Source organism: Echinops telfairi, unplaced genomic scaffold, assembly GCF_000313985.2.
Source record: "Echinops telfairi isolate 266 unplaced genomic scaffold, ASM31398v2 ScPeMD7_2;HRSCAF=8, whole genome shotgun sequence".
In the NCBI taxonomy this organism is placed as follows: Eukaryota; Metazoa; Chordata; class Mammalia; order Afrosoricida; family Tenrecidae; genus Echinops; species Echinops telfairi.
The window spans coordinates 57,489,139-57,503,715 of record NW_022103898.1 but is presented as its reverse complement, the minus strand read 5'-3'; positions in this window follow the sequence as shown (position 1 = coordinate 57,503,715).

The following is a 14,577-nucleotide window of genomic DNA, read 5'->3' as shown; positions in this document are numbered from 1 at the left end:
CCTTAATTCTAAAATATAGATAGGAGTACATAGTTCTATTTCCATTTCATTTTATATATATATTTACAAATGTACATGCCTGTATTTAGACCTCTATAAATGTCCTTTGCCTCCTTGTTCTTTCCTCTATTTCCTTTCACTTTCTCTTGTTCCACCATCATGTTCTGCGTTCATTTGGGTTTAGTAATTCCTCACTGCTACATTGCCCTTGATTAAGCCCCATTAGGCATCCTACACCTTTCTCTCAGTTGATTTTAGTTCACTTGTTCCCTTGTCCCAGGTTTGGTTCCACCATCACCCCTTCCTTTCTCCCACCTCTCCTTTTCTCATGTACCCTCCCGCAATCCTTGGTCCCTTTCTTTTCATCTCTGAATTATTTATCCCACCTATCTTATCTAGATAGACACACAGATACATTAATAAGCACAAAAACCAGACAAAGCCAAATGAAACAACAAAGGAAGTCAAAACCAATAAAACAACAACAAAAAGAAAGCCACTGACAAAAATGGAAAAGCCTATAAATAGCTCAAAGTCTGTTTGTTGGCCTTTATGACTGTTTTCCAGTCAGGTCTGATGGGATGCCACACTCTGTCTCCAGAGTCTATTTTTTATATTCCCTGAGGATTTCATCACTTTGGTCCCATTGCTGCTCTGTGGCATTCCCTTAGTGTTTTGCCCCAGTGTGATGGGGTCAGATTGTGCACGATTCCTACACTGTGCCTCCAGATGGTCCCCTCCCCACACCACCCCCAAGCACTATGGTTTAGTGAGGGATGTCGTGTCTCATGGTGGTGCCAGCCCTATGGTCCTCTCTGTGTGTTTTGTGCTCTGAGCAGGAACATCATCCTTGGGGCTTGGTGGGCCAGGATGTCCTCCCCTCTCTCTCCATCCCTTTTCGTTTCTCCATGTGTTCTAATCAGACACAGCCGTCTCCCCAAGCTGTAGACCCAGTGCTGTCCTCTGAAGTGCATTCTTCTGATGGGGGGTAGAAGGGGGTGTCCACATAGGTGAGATTGTATTCCCTCTCCTGTAGAGATATAAACAATATCCTTCCCTTTGTGGGTTAGTGCCCTGCGGTCCCCTACCCATATCTTTTTTTTTTTCTCTTTCTTTCCGCATCTTATTCAGTTGGCTGCTCTATGTATCCCAGGATTGGGTTTGACCCCTGCCATAGTTGCTGGACATCACCCCAGGGATGTATGTATATAGTAGCTTTTCCCATATGCCCCGTTTTTTTTAAAACATATTGTACTTGTCCTTTTGTGCTTGCCCTACTTCACGTAGCATGATTTCCTCCAGTTCTTCCCAGGCAGCAATTTGCTTAGTGCGTTCATCGATGCTTTTTAGGGATGCATAGTACTCCGTCGTATATTTGTACCAGTTTTTTGATCCATTCATCCATTGATGGAAATTTGGGTTGTTTCGAACTCTTTGTAATTGTGAACTGTGCCATGATGAACATTGGAGCATTGATGTCTGGCCCGTGGTTTGTTTCTTTCATCTTCTGATTATATGCCCAGTAGGGGGAGTGCTGGGTCGTATGGTAGCTCAGTTTCCATCTGGTTTAGATATCGCCAAATCAATTTCCATAGTGGCTGTACATACCTACAAGTCCACCAGCAGTGGATGAGAGTTCCTATCTCCCCACAGCTCCTCCAACACTTTCTACTTTGTGATTTTTTTGAATTTGGCTTTCTTTAAGGGTGTTAGGTAGTATCTCATAGTTGTTTTAATTTGCATTTCTCTTATGGCTAATGATCAGGAACATTTTCTCATATGTTTAGTGGCCATTTGGATTTCTACCCCTGAGAAACGTCTGTTCAGGTCCTTTGTTCACCTCCTTAGTGGGCAGTTAGATTTTTTTCTTATTGTAAGCTTACAAAGTATTATAGATTTTAGTAATAAACCCTTTGTCTGATGTGGCATTACTAAAGATGTTTTCCCAGTCTGTGGCCTCTCTTATTACTCTCTTAGGTGTTTTATCTTCAGTTATCCCACTTGTCAATTTGTAACTCCTCAGTATTTGCATCCTTCCCTATTTCTGATAGCCTAAGTATACACTGTGCAAACGTTCTCAGGTTTGTCCCAATTCCCTCATTAAGGGCCTTAATAGTTTGGGGTTTTACTCCAAGGTCTGTGATCCACCTTGAGTTTATTCTTGTGCCTGGAGTGAGGTAAGGGTCTTGCTTCATTTTCCTGCAGGTAGATATCCTTATTTTTCCAGCACCACTTATTGAAGAGGGCATCTGCATCCCATTTGATATTTTGGGGGACCTTATAAAAAATCAGTTGTCGGTTTAATGATGTCTTTTTTTTTCTGGGCTATCAGTTCTTTTCCACTGGTCTAAATATCTGTCATTATACCAGGACCTGTTTTGACCACTGTGGTTGTATAATATGTGCTAAAGTCAGGTAAAGCAAGCCCTCCCACTTTGTCCTTCTTCTTGAGGAGTTCTATGCTAATTCTGGGCTTCTTCCCTCTCCATATGAAGTTGGTAATCAGTTTTTCCAATTCTTTGAACAAGGATGATGGTATTCATATCAGGATAGCATTAAACTTATATAGTGCCTTGGGCAGAACTGACATATTTACTTTATTGTGTCTTCCAATCCATGAGCATGGGCTATTCTTCCATTTGTTGAGGTCACTCTGGGTCTTGTAATAGTGCTCTGTAATTTTCCTTGTAAAAATCTTTTGTTATTTTAGTCAGGTAAATCCCTAGATATTTCAACTTGTGCTTGGCTATTTTAAAATATACTACCTTTTAATTGCCTCTTCTGTGATCTTGTCTGATATGTATAGCAATACGATAGACTTCTGTTTGTTGATCTTGTATCCTGCCACTCTGCCATATTCCTCTATCCCTTCCAACACTCCAGTTCCTTCCCCAGATGACTACCTTTGATGTCTTTTCTTTTTCATATGTTGTTAGCTAAGACCTCCAATATGATGTTAAATAGGACTGGGGAAAGGGACACTCTTGTTTGGTCCCCTTTTTCAATGGAATTGTTTTCATCTTTTCTCCATTGATTACCCATTGGCTATTGCTTTTTCATATATAGCTTATATAATATTGAGGAATTTTCCTTCCATTCCTGTCTTCTTAAGTGTCTTAAACAGGAATTGGTGCTGGATGTTGTCGAATGCTTTTTCTGCATCTATCGATATTATCATGTGTTTCTTATATTTTTTATGTCAATGTGGTGAATGATACTAATGGTCTTCCATATGTTGAACTATCCCTGAATCCCTGGTATGAATACCACTTGGTCGTGGTGAATTTTTTTATTTGATTTTGTATTCTATCAGTCAGTATTTTGTTAAGGATTTTTGCATCATTGTTCATAAGGTATATTGGTCTGCAGTTCTCAATTCTTGTGAGATCCTTGCCTGCTTTAGGTATCAGAGTTATACTAGCTTCATAGAAAGAGTTTGGGTGTTTTCCATCTTTTTTCTATGTTCTGGAAGATTTTGTGTAGGATTGGTGTATGTTCTTCCATTAATGCTTGGTAGAATTCTGTGAAGCCATCTGGCCCAGGGGATTTTTTTTTGTTGGTATTCCCTTGATCACCTTGTCTAGTTCTTCTACTGCTATGGGTCTGTTGAGGTTCTTTATGTCCATCTGTGATAGTCTAGGGAGCAATTTTTTTCCAAGTATTTTTCCATGTCTCCCAAACTGTTGAATTAGTTAAAGTACAGGCCTTCATAGTACTTTGTAAGTATCTTTTTTATTTCATTACTGTCCATTGTAAAGTCCCCTCTTTCTTCCCTCATCCTTGCTATTAAAATTTTTTCATTCCTTTCTTTTGTTAGGTTTGCCAATGGTCTATCCGTTCTGTTAATCCTTTAAAAGAACCAACTTTTAGCTGCATTGCTTTTTCCCATAGTTTTCTTGTTTTCCTTCTCCTATATCTCAGCTCTGATTTTTATTACTCCTTTTCTTTTGCTATTAGTAGGATAGTTCTGTTGACTCTGCTCTAATTGGTGTAAGTTTCGTGCCAGCATACCACCCACCAACCATAAGTCTCTCTTCCTTTTTCATGTGTGCACGTATTGCTATCAGCCTTCCTGTGGTAAAAGCCTTTTTTGTGTCCCAAAGGCTTCGGTACATCATATTTTCATTCTCATTTGTTTCTAGAAACTTTCTGATTTCATTTCTGATCTGGGGCAATACCCACTGCTGTTATAATAGAGAGTTTTTCATCTTCCAATTGTTTGCCCTTGTTTTCTTCATAATTCTTTTGTTGATTTCCAGCCTTACGGCATACTGGTCAGAGAGAGCAGTCTTTATAATCTCTATGTGCTTGAATTTACTCAAGTTTGACTTGTGTCCCAGCATGTGGTCTATCTTCAAGAATGTGCCATATAGACTTGAAAAGAATGTGAATTTCTTTTTGCATTTTGGTGGAAACCTCTGAAAATATCTATCAGGTCAAGTCATTAAACTGTGCTGTTTAGATCTGCAGTCTCCACGTTAATTTTCTTTCCCTGTGATCTGTGTTTTTCAGAGAGTGGTGTATTAAAGGCACCTACTATAATTGTGGAGCCTGTGATTTCTTTTTTCATCTTCTGCCCATACTGGGTTTCAAGGAACTTTTGTAGGGCTGGGTTTCTTTTCATGTATTCTTTGAGTTATTCCTTGTCTGTGAAAACTCTTACTTCCCCATCTATCTTAATAGATGATGTGGTAGGATATAGTACTCTTGGATTTGCATCATTTTCCTTCAATTTTTGGAATATGTTACTATTCCTCTTCTTCAACACGTCCGCTGATAGGACTGAACAACTGAAATTACCCTAGTCAGCGAGATCACCATGGAGGTTGGGCAGATGTTTCTGCAGCTGCATGGAGCACCACAAATGCCAGGTAGGACTTCCCCAAGTCACTTGTAGGGCCTTGGAGTGTAGGCAGAAGTTCCTCCAGCCATTTGATGGGGATATCCCCAGCACCTTTGGGTGTACTGGAGGGAAGGCATGATTTCTCCAGCTGCATGTAAAGCCAAAAAATGCAGGTGGGAGCTCCCAGAACTGCGCCGTCGGAGTTGCTGTAGGCAGAGGGGTTAGCCTGGAGGCTGGCAGTGGCTTGCAAAAGGAAAGAGTGGGAGAAGAGAATAAAAAGAGAAAAAGGTGAAAACAAAGAGGAAAAATTAAAAAAAAAAAAACACCAACCAACACATACCCACAGAAAGCAAAGACAAAACAAAAACAAAGAGTCAATAAAACAACAGAAAAGAAAAACCGAATGTGCTGAGACTGTGGCAGGAAAGACAAAAGAGATAGAAGAAGAGGGGGGAAATAAGAAAAAGCAAAAAAAGAAGAAAGGAGAGAGGAAAAAAGATAAAGAGATAGTTGAGCCCCATTCCATGCTGTGTGAAGTACTGCCTCCAGTTGTGTGCAGCACTGCCAGAGGTGGAAGGCTGAAGCTCTCTCTGGCGGATGGGTGGAGTTTCCCTAGGCAGAGGGTAGGGGGCTGGAAGTCAGCAGTGGCATGTGGAAGGACAAAGAGGGAGAGGAGCGGAACAGTGAAGAAGAAGAAGAAGAAGGAGGAGGAGGAGGAGAGAAAAGAAAGAGAAAGAAAAGATAGAGAAAGAAGGGGGGAAACCACAATGGTGCTCATTCAGACTGACTTTGGTGGGAAAGAGAGAAGAAAAAAAGAGTAAAGAGATAGCTGATCCCTAATAGCCTGAATGTGGGGCCAGAGGGGTTTAATCCCTGCCCTAAGGTGGCAGGTTGGTGTGTCCTTTTAGTGCAGGGTCCCATTGGTGCTGTGCGGAATTGCTCTAGTCTGCACGATGACCGCAGATGCCAGACTGAGGCTTCCTCAGCAGCGTGGAGTACTGTACAGGGCTGTCACAGCTGCCTTGTGTGGTTTGTAGTGCTCCCACAGAGGACAGGCTGGAGTTCTCCCTGCTGTTTGGACAGAGTTGCCCTAGGCGCAAGGGAATGGCCTGGAAGCTAGAGTCACATGTGGAAGAACAGAGAGGGAGAAAAGAGGAAAAAGAAAGAAAAAGAGAAAAAAAACCACAACTGGGTCCACTTGGGAAAGATAGAAGGGAGAGAAGATAAGAACAATAGTAAGGAGATAGCTGAGGCTGGAGGACCTGACAGTGGAGTGAAGGAGTTCCAACCCTGCCTCAAGGTATCAGGGTGGTGTGTCCGCCTGGTGTAGGGTCCCACAGATGCTGGAATTACCCTCTAAGGCAAGATCACAGCAGAGGCCAGGCAGTGATATCTGCAGTGGTGTTGAGCACTGGAGGTCACTGGTATAGCTGCCTTGTGCCCTTTGCAGCACTGCAGCGGGGTGGAGGTGGAGTTCCCTTGGCCACAGGTAGGACCCCAGGACAATCAGGGGATCCCTGAGCCATGTGAAGGACAGGCAGGTAGGACCTCCCCAGCTGCGTGTAGGATCACTAAGGGCAGACAGTAGAGTACCCCTAGTTTGTGCCAAGACTGCTGATGCCCCAATAGCTCAGAGGTGTTTTTGGTTTTTTGCCCCCTGACCAGCTGGAATTGAATTAAATTAAATTGGCCACCTGACTATGGGCTCTGGGTTTGTGCTCAGTGAGATATTCTGAAACTGAGACTTTCTCCAGGGGCTCTTTGTTATGTTGAAAGCCTCCTGGCTCTGTAGCTAACTTCTGGCATCCCTTACCACTGGCTCCCTTATTATGCTAACGTGTGTTAAAGGGCTTGTTCTGCCTGTTTGTCCTGGTGTCAAACAATAAGCCTGGGATTTTATGTTTTTAAAGAGAAAATATTTTTCTCTCTCTTTTATACTGGGCTTATGGGGTGCCTTGACTTTAGGGCTGTAAGGCTGACCCCCAGGGGAGGAGCTCTAGCTTATCAGAAAGGTGGTTTTCTTCTTGGCCAACTGGAAATGAATTTTTCCCCTGTGCTATGACTACCCACTTATGCTCTGACAAGCTGCAATGTGACTCAGATAAATTTTGCGACATCTTTTCTTTTTTTTTTTAAATCATTTTATTGGGGCTCATGCAATTCATCAAAATACATAGATAGATCAATTGTGTAAAGCACACCTACACATTTGTTGCCCTCATCATTCCCAAAATTCGCTTTCCTCTTGGGTGCCCGGAATCAGTTCATTTTCCTTTTTTCCCCTCCCCCTCCTTCCCCCTTCCTCCATGAACCTTTAATAATTTATAAATTATTATTATATCTTATCTTACACTACCCAGCGTTTCCCTTCACCCACCCCTCTGCTGCCCATCCCCCAGAGAGGAGGTTGTATATAGATCCCTGTGATCAATTCCCCCTTTATACCCACCCCCTCCTGGTATTGCCACTGTCACCCCTGGTCTTGAGGGGTTCATCTGTCCTAGATTCCTTGCATTTCCAGTTCCCATCTGTACTGCTGTGCATCCTCTGGTCTAACCAGGTTTGCAAGGCAGAATTGGGGTCATGGTAGTTGGGGGGAGGAAGCGTTTAAGAACTAGAGGAAGGCTGTGGGTTTCATTATTGCTAAGTTTTATTATTGCTGAACCCTAAGTGACTCATCTCCTCCCCACTACCCCTCTGCAGGGTATGTCCAGTTGTCTATAGATGGGCATTGGATCACCATCACGCGCCACCCTCATTGACGATGATATGATCCCCCCCACCCCACCCCAGCCTTTGGTGTTTGAAGCCTGGTCCCTTCGGCCCTTCATGATCACACATGTTGGTGTGTTGCTTCCATGTGGGCTTTGTTGCTTCTGGGCTAGATGGCCGCTGATGGTGCCCGGCTATCAAGACCTATAGCATCTGGGGACTTAAAGGCTTGACATCTTTTCAATTATTCCAAATCTATGGCTACTCATGCCGACCCCACCCTTAGGCTATGAGCACAAGGTAGCTAACAGCACGGAAGTTCTGATGTGGGATTTTGTGACTTGCTTTCAGAGGTTTTCTTTGAGTCTGGGATTATGACCCGCTTTGGACATCAGCCCAGGGGAAATCACAACTTACTGCCAGACTAGGGTGCTGGCAGAGGCTTGGTACATGAGCCAAGCACAATAACCTTAGGGCATTTCATTGCGTTCTCAGTTCATTTTGTGAGTGAAAAAATTTTTTAAAAGCAGGGGTTGGGACAGATCCTGGTATCCTGAATCTAATTTTAGTACTCCACTTCCCAGCCTCCTTCACCTTACCTTTTAATTTTTTGGTCTGACAGCAGGAACTCCTGGCAGGTAAATCTAACTGGACGTCATCAAGTCTGGGAATTTTTTTTAATGAAACATTAGAAATCTTAGCAATTATTATTAAGAAAATCTATGCCTGAGATTTAGACTCATTTACATGATTATTTTTTGATGGAGTGTAATACTCACAATATAAAATAAGCTACATCATTGAGCACTAATTAGGATTATCTCATTTAATAATAATTTAAGCCAAACCAAACTCACTGCCCTTGAGTCAATGCTGACTCATGGCAACCCTCTTTGGATTTCATGGACTACAACTTTTTATGGAAGTAGAATGCTCAGTCTTTCTCCCGTGGAGATGCTGATGGTTTCAACAAATAGTCTATTAAGCTAAACTCAGTTGACAAGGAAGAAACTGCATACTGTAGGGCCTCCATGGTAATAAGTAAGAAAAGGAGGCTATGTGGACCAGAATCCAGAGTGCAGCATATTGAGAACTCTATATAATTCTTACTATAAACTATAGATAGTCTTTCTTTACCTTATTTATTTAATTATCCATCTGTTTATTTGGCAAATATTCCAATTAGCAAAAGTCCTAGTATGGATTAGGAAATGAAAGCCATGGAGCCACAAAAAGCCCTCAAATTCTATCTACATTGATAACTTATCTAGAGTTTGAAGCATTTAGAAAATTATTCTGCTTCTGACTTTTGCAAGTGTACACTAAAGACCTTGACAAACTTATCTGAGAATGTTGCTATTTTGCTGATTCTGCCCTGGAAGCACATATTCTAGAAGACATGCAATAAATTATAGATTGTTTAAAGACTCAGTATAATACAATTAAATGACAATCAAACTGAAAACCAAGGTCTTGCTGGGCATTTATCCTACACTCAGCAGCAGCTCCCTCCTGACCTACTGAGCTCAGAGCTGTCACTGTATTCTTTTATCTCCATAGCTCATCACAGATCTCCACTATGCTGTATTATATTTATATAGAATCTTCCTACTGAGGAGTGTCAGTTTAATAAAAAAAAGGATTATTATGGAATACTATGAGATCAAAGTAGCTTCCTGACACTTGGATAAAGACTAAAAAGGAAATAAAAGATAAAGAGCAGGAGGCTCTCAGATGTGAGTATACGTGCATATTACATCACATGGTTCTTGATTAACCACATGGGTGAAGATGTTAGGTGGCAATGCAGTAAAAGAGAGTGCTTACTAATTTTCACATGTCCAATTGTAGTCTCTGTACTACAATTTATTGTTCTACATGTAACATGCTTTCTTCTTCTTCTTTTTTTTTTTGCTATGAGGCCAGTGTAGGGAACTAGTTATGATATATTAGTCAATGCACTTTATAATGTGGTGTGGCTGTCGCTGGCAGAAACTCAATTCAAACCGATACAAGCAAATAAGAATCATTTGGCTCATATTACAGAAAAGTTCAATGAAAAAGCAGCTTCAGAAACGGATTATTAAAGGTGCTCAAATGAGATATTCAAGAACATATTTCTGTAACTTTCACCTGATCTTGTTTTTCAATCTTTGCTGACTCTATAAGACTAAGTAAAAAGCATTGCTATAAAATCATAGAAATATTTATTAAATAAAATAAAAATCAAAACAAGAAGCTATCAGTTTTCACTATATCCATCACCTAGGCCTATACACGTTGTAAAGGTGGTATTTCCAGCTAAGTCTCTCGAGAATCTTTCGATATTACAACTTGAAGTTTGATTCTGTTTTCTTTAGTTCTTCAATGCTAGGCATGTTCTTCCCTTTTGGTTTTCAAACTCTAAGTCTTTGCAAAATTCATTATAATATTTTACTTTGTCTTCTTGAGCTACCCTTTGAAAATTCTGCTTAGCTCTTTTACTTCATCATTTCTTCCATTTGCCTTAGCTCTACCATTAAGAGCAAGTTTTAGAGATGCTTCTGACCTTCGCTTTGATTGTTTCTGTCTTTCCTGTTTTTTAATGACTTGTTTCATTCTTTAAATATGGTGTTATTGATATCATCCCAAAGTTCATCAGGTCTTCTGTCACTACTTTTGTTGAAAATGAGGAAGACATTATTTGCTGATAAAGATCAAGGATTTCAATATGGATCACAATTCAATACAAAAGAAACCAAAAACCACAATTGGACCAATAGGCAACATCATGCTAAAACAGAGCAAAGATAGAAGTTGTCAAGGATTTTTGTCTTGCTTAGATCCACAACCAATGCTCCTGAAAGTTGCAGTCCAGAGATCAAACAATGCATTGTACTGGGAAAGCCTGAGGCACAATACCTCTTCAATGTGTTGAAAGGTAAGGATGATACCTTGAAGACTAAGGTGCACCTGACCCAAGCCTTGGTATTTTCAATTAACTCATATGCATGTGCAAGTTAGACATTGACTAACTAATCAAATATTGGTCTTTGATTTCGAAGAAGAACAAGTGCATTTGAATTATGGAATTGTCAAAGAATAATGAAAGCAGCATACATTTTCAAAAGAACAAACCAATCTGTCTTGGAACAAGTACTGCTGGACTCCTCCTTAGAGGTAATGATGGTGAGACTTCATCTCATGCACGTTGGACATATTAGCAAGAGAGGCCAGTACCTAGAAAAGGACACCGTGCTTGGTAGAAGGAGGGCCCAGAAAAAGAAGACCCTTGACAAAACAGAGGGGCACAGTGGCTCAAACAATGAGCTCACACATAAGGAAATTGGCACAAGGCAGGGAAGTGTGTAGTTCTGTTTCACATAGACGCTTTCTTAGTCAGAACCAACTCGATCGCACGTAACTACAACTGCAACCTTTCTCTGAAGAATTCTGTGCTCTGATTTCTACCATTTCAAAATAGCAGTTTGGCATCCTCAAAGGAGTCATGTTTCCTTCAAATATTCTTTGAGTTTGAGGAGCAAAAAGAAGTATGCAAGGGCAAGATTACGGCTATTCATCTGATGGGGTAAAGTTTCTCTATGCAATCCTCTCAGGACAGTCCTCGCTACTCTCAAAAAAGAATGAGCTGTACATTGTTTTGATGGGGAAAAATCCTCAATGCAATTTCTTGGAGTTCATTTCATTAAAGCTTTCAATCTTCTTACAACTTCTTTCTAATGAGCTCTCAAGTTTATTCTGTGTCTCTTGAGAAAATCTATCAAGAAGTCCCTGTGGGAATCCACAAAAATACCCCCCTGACTTGAATTCTACTGGTCCAGAAAATTCCCCTGGAAACCACTGTTTTTACTGGATTTTTTTTTTTATTATTCATCATAAGGCAACTGAAACAAGGACATTATTGAAAGGTAGTGTCTGCATTTATCTATTGATTGCAGATATGTTCAAACAGATTTTGTTTGTAATAAACTGACATGTTATGAACTAGAGTGTCAGTAACCATACCTTTTTACCTACCTTCATGCTTTTAGATAGACTGTCTTCGTTGGCACAAACAGTTAGCCCTCAACTATTAGCCAGAAAGGTTAGAGGTTCAAAATCAATAAGAGACACTTCAGAAGACTGCCCTAGTGATCTGCTCCCCAGAATACAGCATCACGGAAACATTAAGCCTTAGTTGGACAGTTCAGGTATGAATGAGCTCATCATGAATCTGAATTTACTCATGGCAACTACCAGCAAGAGTTCTCAAACACAAGTAGTTCCAAATGGTAACCACTGATACCTGGAATACATTGTATCAGTTTAATCACATTTCTTTAGGAATGAAAGAAAACTTCCATTTTACACAGCATTCCACTTCAATTCACGTGTGAGGATATTGCCGGTTCTCTTGGGGTGATGCGTTTAGTGAGGAAACGTGTTGAGTGGTCCCTTGTCACATATATTGCTGAAGTTCAACATAGAATCAGTCTCTCTATATCACATGAATTATGATTAAGAAGAAATTATCTCATAAAAGAAAGTCAAGGTGCTCTTGGGATATTTTTTAAGACCCAAAATAAAGGGAGATATTTGTTAAGTAGATAAAATATTAGCTCTCCATTATGAATTCCACTGATGAAAAGTGATGAATTTTAACAATATCTAAGAATAATAACACATCTCAGTTTAGAGAGCTCTTAAACATAATTCCTTTATTCAGTATATGGACAGGATTTACTGGCAAGTACTGTTTAATGTTTTCAATTAGCAAAATGGAATTGAAATGATCATGATGCTGTACAAAAGTGCATTCCCTAGTATTATAACTATGCTTACTAGAGGTGCTTTCAAAGGAAACCAAGGTATTTCCCGATCAAAAGAAAGACTGTACAGCAGAAACTCAACTCATTGAAAAGAAAAATGTGGGTTGCTTGGAATAAACAGAAGTAGCAGTAGACAGATGGCAGACAGAAATCAGATGGGGAAACCATTTTGAAAACTATTATACATATATTTGACATATAGACATATATCTCTAAAATCTGTATTACATAGACTAAAAGATAAAATAGTATTTCCTCACATACAGGCACTACCTGAAAATAGCCAACTCATTTGCTAATCCAATAAAATGTCTTTTTTAGAACTTTTATTTGCCTAATAAGCCTCCACAATCATCGGGGGATTCAAATAGTTAGGAATGGGAGCTATGTTTGTATACCATATACATGTCATACATGTACACCACTTAACATAATGACCCAGGGTTATCAAATAGCTAGGATCACACCTATGTTGGAAGAGCACACTATAGTTTTATACAATGTAGTCTTAAAAAACATTTAAACACAGCCAAATAGAACAACAACAAAAACTATCAATCAAAATTTCAGACTCAAATCTCAAAAATGAAAATACCAGGGTTATGAAAAAATAGAATTAAAATACAATGTATTTTTCTCCACAGACATTTTTGAAGCCTCATATATATAAGTGAGTACCAGGTTAATTTGAGACTACATAAAAAATAGATGATAAGTGCATTACCTTTGTCTGCTTAAAGTCAGGAAAATTGAAAGTTTGAATGAAGTCTTTCTTTATATAAATTACATTAGCAAAATCTTGTGTTTAATTTCACTTTATTACTGCTTACCAAAGTAAGTAATCATATGTTTATGCACGTGTGCTTGTGTGTTTGTATGCATTTCTGTATAATATTGTGCTCAATAGACAAGGTGTTCATTTACACTCTTAAAGGAATGCTATAAAAGGGTTACTCTTAGGTCCAATTTACATTCAGTACGAGATAAAGGATTAAGTACATATATTTTCATTCAGCTTGCGCATTTGTGCATCCAACATAATCTCTTAAAAATTACCATACGCAAAATATAACAGATTGTTAACGGTTGCTCATATTAGCTTAGCTAAGTACTTGTAATATGCCTAAGCGTTATTTAACAGAATATAATTGCAAAACAGTATGATACCTCCAGAGTTTGAAAGTCTGTTATGTGACTAAATCATATTTAGCAATTGGAAGGCTAAAATGAGAATATTTAGCAGTAGCTACTTCTCAAATTTATGTGGATTTAATTTTTTTTCCAAATTGAAGAGTATATTTAGATTCCGAGGGGGAAAGAGACCTTCTTCCTGGTATTTCATTTGATCAGTCTTAGTTTAAGGAATATAAAGAACATGAAGTGGGCGGGAGGGTGGGGGTGGAGTTCTACAGATAAAGCAATGGACCCTAGTGGTGTAATGGTTAAATGCTTAACTTTTAAACACAATATCACTAGTTCGAGGCCACTAGTCATGCTGTGGGAGAAAATCGTGACTGTTAGCTTGCATTAAGATTACCTACCTGGAAAAAAAAAAAGATTACCTTCTTGAAAACTATATGGGCAGTTCTATTCTGTTCTATATTCAAAATAGACTAATTAACAATGCTTTAGGATATAAAACAAAGCCCTTTTAATTTGTAAAACCTGGGCTTTGATGATAAAGAAAAGATTTTTCTAAAAGTCCATAAGTTTGGATTTAAATGTTAAGAGTAAACTTTGAAAGACTAAGATATAAGTTTACATTGTGAGTGCAAAGAATGACAAAAGACACAAGATGACTGGCCAAGTCCAGGAGAAGTGCAAGTTTTTCCAGCTCAGTGACACTCCTAGTGTTGTCCTTAAACTAGCAGCTTCAGCAACACCTGGAAACTTGTTTTAAATGTAAGTTTTTTTGTTTTGTTTCTTTTATTTTACTATGTAAAAAAAATTTTTTTTAAGTCATTTTGTTGGGGGCTCATACAACTCATCACAATCCATACATACATCAATTGTATAAAGCACATTTGTATATTTGTACATTTGTTACCTTCATTATTCTTTTTTTAATTATTTTATTGAGGGTTCGTGCAATTATCACAGTCCATACATCCATCCATTGAGTCAAGCACATAGGTACACCTGTTGCCCTTATCAATCTCAAAACATTTGCCCTCTACTTTAGCCCTCAATATCATTTGCTCATTTTCCCCCTCC